Below are 7,157 nucleotides of genomic sequence, written 5' to 3' on the forward strand. Positions count from 1 at the left end.
AAAAAAAAAAAAAAAAAAACCCAAGCCGGCCCGAGCCGAGCAGGCTCGGCTCGTAAAAAGCCCGAGCCAAAAGCTCGGGCCGAGCTTTATTTTTTTTGGGCGAGCTTTGGCTCGGCTCGGCCCCAAAAAAAGCCCGTTGCGATTTACTCGAGCCGAGCCCGAGCCCGAGCCCAAAATTTCGGCTCGCGAGCCGGCTCGGCTCGGCTCGTTTACATCCCTAGGGTTTGTGTTCTGCTATTTATTTCTGTTTTGTTTCTCATTTGAGACAGTTGATGATGAATTAGAATTGAAATATTTTTGGTGGCTTGCAGCCGTTTTCTCCCTCCCCTCTCTTCCTCTGGTTTCTTCTCCTCTTCTCCCTTTTCTCTGTTTCTCCTCCCCGTTCCTTCTTCTTTCTTTCTTGTTCATCCTACATCAACTTGACTATATTGGATTGTAGCACATATACCACTCAAATGCCTAAAAAACAAAATCACCAATAATCCTTACATGAACATGTACCATTCCGAAAGTGGTGGAAGTGTCTTGTGTCACGAACAACAATTTCTTGATTTGTTATGCTTGAGACGAGCTTCATAAATTCATGGCAATCTCCACAAATACGAAGATTCTTGAAGATTCTGATTTTTTCACTTTGAATCTTGATTATAAGTGCAAAGCCCAAAGCCAATCTTTCACTATGATGTAAGAGGTTTTCGCTTTTTTCCTTATCTGGTACGTTCTGAAGTGCATACTCTGTGTTTGGCACATAGCCTTCTTCGGTAAGCTTGTGTCTCAACTCCTCCAACTTTTGATGGGTATTCCGTAGCCTTGGATGTGACACGTCCTGAGACAAGAAGACGTGTGTGTGCGCATCCACCTCAACCCAGCTGCACCCAGGTTCCTTTTTAATACCCTTATTGGACATGGAAGTCCTGACCTTAGCAACAGCATCCCACCTCCCTTTGGTAGCATACAAGTTAGATAATAGTACATAGTTTGAATCTGTTTCGGGTTCGATTTCAAAAAGTTTTTCTGCTGCTCTTTCACCTATTTCCACATTGCCATGAACTCTGCTTGCCCCAAGAACATTCTCCCAGATCAAGGCATTTGGAGTTAGTTTCATATCCTTAATGAATCTTTCAACCTCATCAAATTTGCCTGCTCGACCGAGTATGTCAACCATGCAAGCATAATGCTCGATAGACGGAATAATTCCATACAATTCACTCATCGAGTTAAAGTACTTTCTTCCTTCCTCAATCAATCCCATGTGGCTGCACGCAGATAGGATGCCTATGATTCTGATTGCATCAGGAAGCAATTCTCCTTCAATCATTGTCCTAAATGCTTGAAGAGCCTTTTCGCCCTGCCCGTGATGAGAATATTCACATATAATTGTGTTCCATAACGCAGTATCGTCCGATTCCATGTCATAAAATAATATCTCTGCATCCTCAATGCACCCACATTTTCCATACATATCGATCAATGCACTGGCTACAAATAAGTCAAAAGACTGCCCACCCTTAATGACCAAAGAATGCAGCTGCCGGCCATTCTCAAGGCTTGCTATTCCGGAGCAAGCCCTCAAACAGCTAGCTAGGGTGAACTTGTTGGGCTCAACACCTTCCCTCCGCATCTGATTGAAGCAGCAATTAGCTTTCTCTCCCTGATCAGCCCGTGAATAACTTGAAATAAGAACAGTCCAAGCAAAGATGTCTTTCTCATTCAATCTGCCAAAAACTACTTCTACATCTTCCAAGACCCCGCACTTAGCATACATGTCAATCAAAGCAGTGCCTATGTAACCATCATACTCAAAGTTTTCTTTAATTACGTGTGCATGCACTTGCTTCCTGAATTTGACATTTAAGAGGCTGGAACAAGACCTCAAAATGCTGATAAATGAGTACATGTTGGGCCTAAAACCTTCAGCAAGCATGTGCTTGAAAAGCTTGGGTTCTTGATTAGAGATTTCATCATCATGAAATCCTGATAAAAGGGCATTCCATGAAACAACATCCCAGTGAGTCATTGCATTAAAAACATGATGTCCCTCATAAATTGCTTGAAATTTCATGTACATTGCAATCAATGCATTACTCACTAAATTTTCAGTTTCATAACCAAATTTGTAAGCACAGGCATGGATGCTTTGGCAATAACGCAAGTCACCGAGATCAGTGGCAGCACTAATGAGACTGGAAAGAGTAAACTGATTAGGCCTCACACCAGAATGCCCCATCAAGTTAAATAGCTCCACCGCTTCTTTTCTCTGACCTTGCTGATCGAGGATACTAATGACAGTACTCCATGCTACAGTATCAGGATTGGCCATCCTCTTAAACACACAGAGTGCATCGTTTGCCAGCCCACATTTTGAGTACATATTAACAAGGCTACAACATATAAAATCATCATGTTCACCTCCTGTCTTAATGGCCATTGAGTGGACAGCTTGGCCAGCTCTAAAATCACCTGAGATAGCCAAACCTTTTAAAACAATAGACAATGTATAGTTACTCAACCTCATCTCTGATTCCGTCATTCCGCGGAACAGTCTCAAAACTGCCTTTCCATCACCCGCTTGGGCATAACCATTAAGCAAGGAATTCCACAACACAGCATTTTGTTCTGGAATCATCACAAAAACATTTTCAGCATATTCCATCTCTCCACACTTAGCATAAAGATCAACTAAAGTGGAACCAACGTACACATCTGACAGTGCACCAATTTTAATCACATCTGCATGCAATTGTTTGTCAGTCTCCAAATCTAAACAAATTGAACAACCTTTCAATACTGTTGCCAAAGGTGAACTCATTAGGACTCACATTCTCCCTCCTCATCTCACAAAACAATTCAAAACTTTCAATGCCATGTCCTAGAGCTGCAAATCCGGATATCAAAGCAGTCCATGACACCACATCCTTTATAGGCATTTGATCAAGCACATGACGCGAAATATCCAAAGCTCCGCACTTTGCATAAAAATTAATCAAAGAAACCCATAAGTGTGAATCGGGATGTGTCTCGTTCCTAATTATCTGCCCATGAATTGCTCTACCCTCACTGAAACACAAGTCTGTTGCACAATTTCGCAACATTTCTGAATACCACTTAACCTCTCCTTTCTCATTCACCTTTTCAGGACCGGCTCTCAGGCTTGCATTCTTCCATTTTCGATCGATTAAAACCTTTGATTTAATAGCATACAAATTTCTCGGTGGCAACCTTTCTAACCGAAAATTCGGGCTTTTTACACTGATAAAATCTATGCTAGCTTATTCACATGTTTTCAATACAGCAACACAATGCGATGACTGAAATCGGAGAGAATAAAGCACATGTTTCTTGCCTGGGAATAACATGGCTGCGAATAACATCGAACGGGTAATGGGTACCGTATAAAATGTTCACAACACATCGCGAAACATTAAAGGAGCCGGGCTGCGCATTTGCGAAGATGAAAAATTGCATACCATAAGTAAAAATCCGAGCTTTGGCAAAGAAAACAATGTAGAGATTGAGCCTGCGCAAAAGCCTTTGAGAGAATTTGTCTAGAGTGATGACGAGGGAGCTTCTGTGGAAGACCAAGGTTCAGATGGCTGCGGAATAATAAAAGCAAGTTCAGTTCATGACAATTGCATCGACCTCCTAGTATTTTCAAAAATTTTAAAAATCTCATAAAGTAAATATTTATTTTTCATTGTACTAACATACATTATTTTGAAATTGTTATTTTATTTTAATAAAATAAATATTTTTCTTTATTTCATATTTTTTTATTTAGATGAAATCGCTTTCGTGGAAAAAAGTCATTGTAAATGTTGTTAAACAAATATGATTGTCAAATAATTAGCAAGTTAACATAGATAAATGTTTTAGAATAATTTATTAAGCCTATGTTTGACAACCATTACAAATAGTGAAAATAGTATATAATTTAATCACCTATGTATTATATTAAGCGGAAGAAAAATAAATAAATAAATTGTCCCGAATTCACATAAATATTGAGCTAACAAAAAAATCGATTCCAAATTCATGCATGTAATTAAATTGAAAACACAATCATTATGCATAATATGAAACAAATTTGGGAATCTTTGTGGATATCAGTGTATAGGCAACTCTTGTTTTCTGGCTTATTGGAATACATTCCGTGATTAACCTCTTTCACGATTTTTCAAGGATGGAACAGTGGAGGACCCTTAAAGTGGGGGTTTAACCTTTTATGAAACAAAGATATAATTTACAACAATAGGAGGGAGCTGTAATCAATGACAGGATTGGAATCAGATTAACGAACCCCAAAATCTTGAAGAAATTTTCCAAAAGACCATCTTATGTAAGTTGACAAGAATTCAAGTGGTGCAGTCAAGAAAAAATCATTGTGATTTGGAGAGGTAGCTAGATATGGAGCTACTGAACAGAACAAATACAGACAAACGGGCTGGCATAATAAGCTTTTGTTCTAAACTCAAACAAAAATAATTCTGTGCAGATTCAAAGAGCAGCAATTAAATTTTCATTGAAGAAACATGCTAAGAGTTGAAAATAAGTTCCATAGGATGAAGGGTTAAATCAACAATGGCATACAGAAGCACGACAAGCTGGTAGTAAGAGATTCAAACATGCTATCCATCCAGAAGTGCAGTAAAAAAAAGGTTGTTCTAGTTCATCATTTGGTCCGCAGAAGCTTCCTTCGATCAGATTTACTCAGTTAATCAACTGTAATTCTAGTCATTTCTTCATTGCACCTAGATCCTCATTAAATACCCCTAAATCAAGAATTCATCAAAGAAAAAAGAACTATTAAGCCTTAAAACAAGAAGAAATTCTCAAAAAACAAAATATATTAGGAGGAAACCAACCCACTCAACTGAATTTTTTCGTTCCTGTCTTTGGTCACCATAAAAATAACACTGAATTGACAACACAATTCAGAAAAACTCACATTATCTTAAACACGTCCATTTAATCATATATCATATCTTCATTACAAGAAAAAAAAAAAAAAAATTCTGATCTCAAAATAAACAAACTAAAAACAGGAAACTAGAAAAAATAAAAGTGAAGGAAATCTTAAGGTGCAATTACCATGGTTAATGGCACAGACATGGTAATTGCACAGATTGACAGACTTTAACAAGGGCGGATCCAGAAATTTTAGACGCAAGGGCCAAAGTTTAAGAAAGTCAATAATGTCAATGTTTAGGCTCCATTTTAATTTTAATGCATTTTTTTCTTCTTTTCAATCACATATTCTTCAATAAAATAATATTACACGTAAACTTAAAACTTTTCTTTCTTTTTTAACCACACATTCTTCAAAAGATTACTATTTCAAAATACATTTTTCTTCAAACTCCATTAAAATAAAGCCCAAACAGTGTTAAAATAAATTCATACGTAACATTAAAAGTAATTTTCATCAAATTTTGTATTTCCAACGAGGTTGGAAACACAAAATTCATCTACAATAAAATATAAATCTATCTTCTCTGCAAATTTTCGTTCTATGAAAAATAAATTAAGTACCTTGCCATGCCACAAAATAATTGAAAACTTGGCACACTACACAACTTCAAGATAAATTTCATATTTATTGCTTACACAAATCTACTACATACACATAAAAATAAGGTGGAGAATGTCAGAATTTTTTTGGTGTGGAAACCATGAAATTTTCTATGGAAACTATAGATTTTTTTTTTCCCGTTAATGGAAATTAAAGAAAATTGCTATACGAAGATACCATCAAATTCCATTTTATCACATAAACTTGCCACTTCATCTATAATTTTATTATATCAATATCATTCCATACTACTACGATACATATGTTATAGATAGTTCCAATTTGGACACAAATTATCATCTCTCCCATTATTGTTATAAATTACCCAACTAACAAACTTCTAGACATATTTAATCTACTGGAACATAATTATTTATTCAGCTACATAAACTAATAAAAATAAAAAGAGGGTGTCATGGGAAGAGCCAACAGGGAAGAAGAAGGAAAGGAAGAGGAGCCAACCGAACTTAACTAGTGCAAATGAATTGAAGATGACGTCGTTTGGGTTAAATTGAAACGATGTTGTTTTGTCTTAATTGAATTTTATTAAGTTTTGTTAAAACACGTTTCCTCTATTGATTTTGAAAATACGACTTTTTCTGTTTTGTGGCTATAGATACAGCCATAGATGCATCATGAAAGGGGTCTGTGTAATTTGATTTTTAGTAAAATTGTTGAAATCGTTCAACAACTTTTCTCCCTCATTTCTTGTTCATTTTACATCATTTTCCTCTCACCCCTTTCTGTTTTTCTTCTTTTCTTTGGTTACAATTTAGCTACCTTCAGCTGACTAGGGTTCATTACGAGTTATGGGAGACGACGAGTTGCAGCTGGGATTCCGACTGTGACAAGTGGTATCAGAGTAGGCATGAAACACTGGGCTATTACTGACCATAGACACTAGAGCTAAGGTTGTGGATGAGCACCTGAAGAAGCTGGATTTGGAAATGGAAGATTTGGGGACAGCTTTCAAAGCTATTACTAGCAGACTAGAGAATAAACTTGAGTTCGCAGACAAAACTCTTCAAGTACTAGGTAGTAGGCAAGAGAAAATAGAAGATGTTGTGCTATAATTGAACAAAAAATATGAGACTATGGTTGCAATTATAGCTCAAATCTCCACTGACTTGAAAACTAATCAGAAGGACAAGGGAATAGCTGAATCTATAGTTGACTTGAGACCTGGAAATGTGACTTCTACATCGGGAGCAAGTAGTAATGAGACTAGTCTTATTACCGGAGGTGAAATGAAGGGGAACACTAGGCTGCCTAAGATTGATTTCTCTCATTTGGGGGGGGGGGGAAGGGACTAGGGAGTGGCTTAGCAAGGCTAAGCCACTCCCTAATGAACTTAGGTTGGGAATTGCGGAGATGCACTTGAAGGGTAAGGCTGACATCTGGTTTGATGGGTTCATTGCAAGCCAATCCGGGTTAGATTGGAACCTATTCTTTGAAGAACTCTGCAGGAGATTTGCAGAATCCATTGGTGAAGAGGTGGTAGAGAGTTTCAGCAAAATCAAACAACTGGGTTCCATAGAGAAATATGAGGAGAAACTCGAGGAGTTGAAATCACAGGTAATGATAGCAT

General features: G+C 37.3%; 1 pseudogene; it reads right to left on the reverse strand.

Moving 5' to 3' along the window:
* The window catches only part of LOC111405053, a 13,553-nt pseudogene extending 9,964 nt beyond the window's left edge, over positions 1 to 3,589 (reverse strand).
* Between the last annotated feature and the right edge of the window lie 3,568 nt (positions 3,590 to 7,157).

Source organism: Olea europaea, chromosome 12 (assembly GCF_002742605.1).
Source record: "Olea europaea var. sylvestris chromosome 12, O_europaea_v1, whole genome shotgun sequence".
NCBI classification, from domain to species: domain Eukaryota; kingdom Viridiplantae; phylum Streptophyta; class Magnoliopsida; order Lamiales; family Oleaceae; genus Olea; species Olea europaea.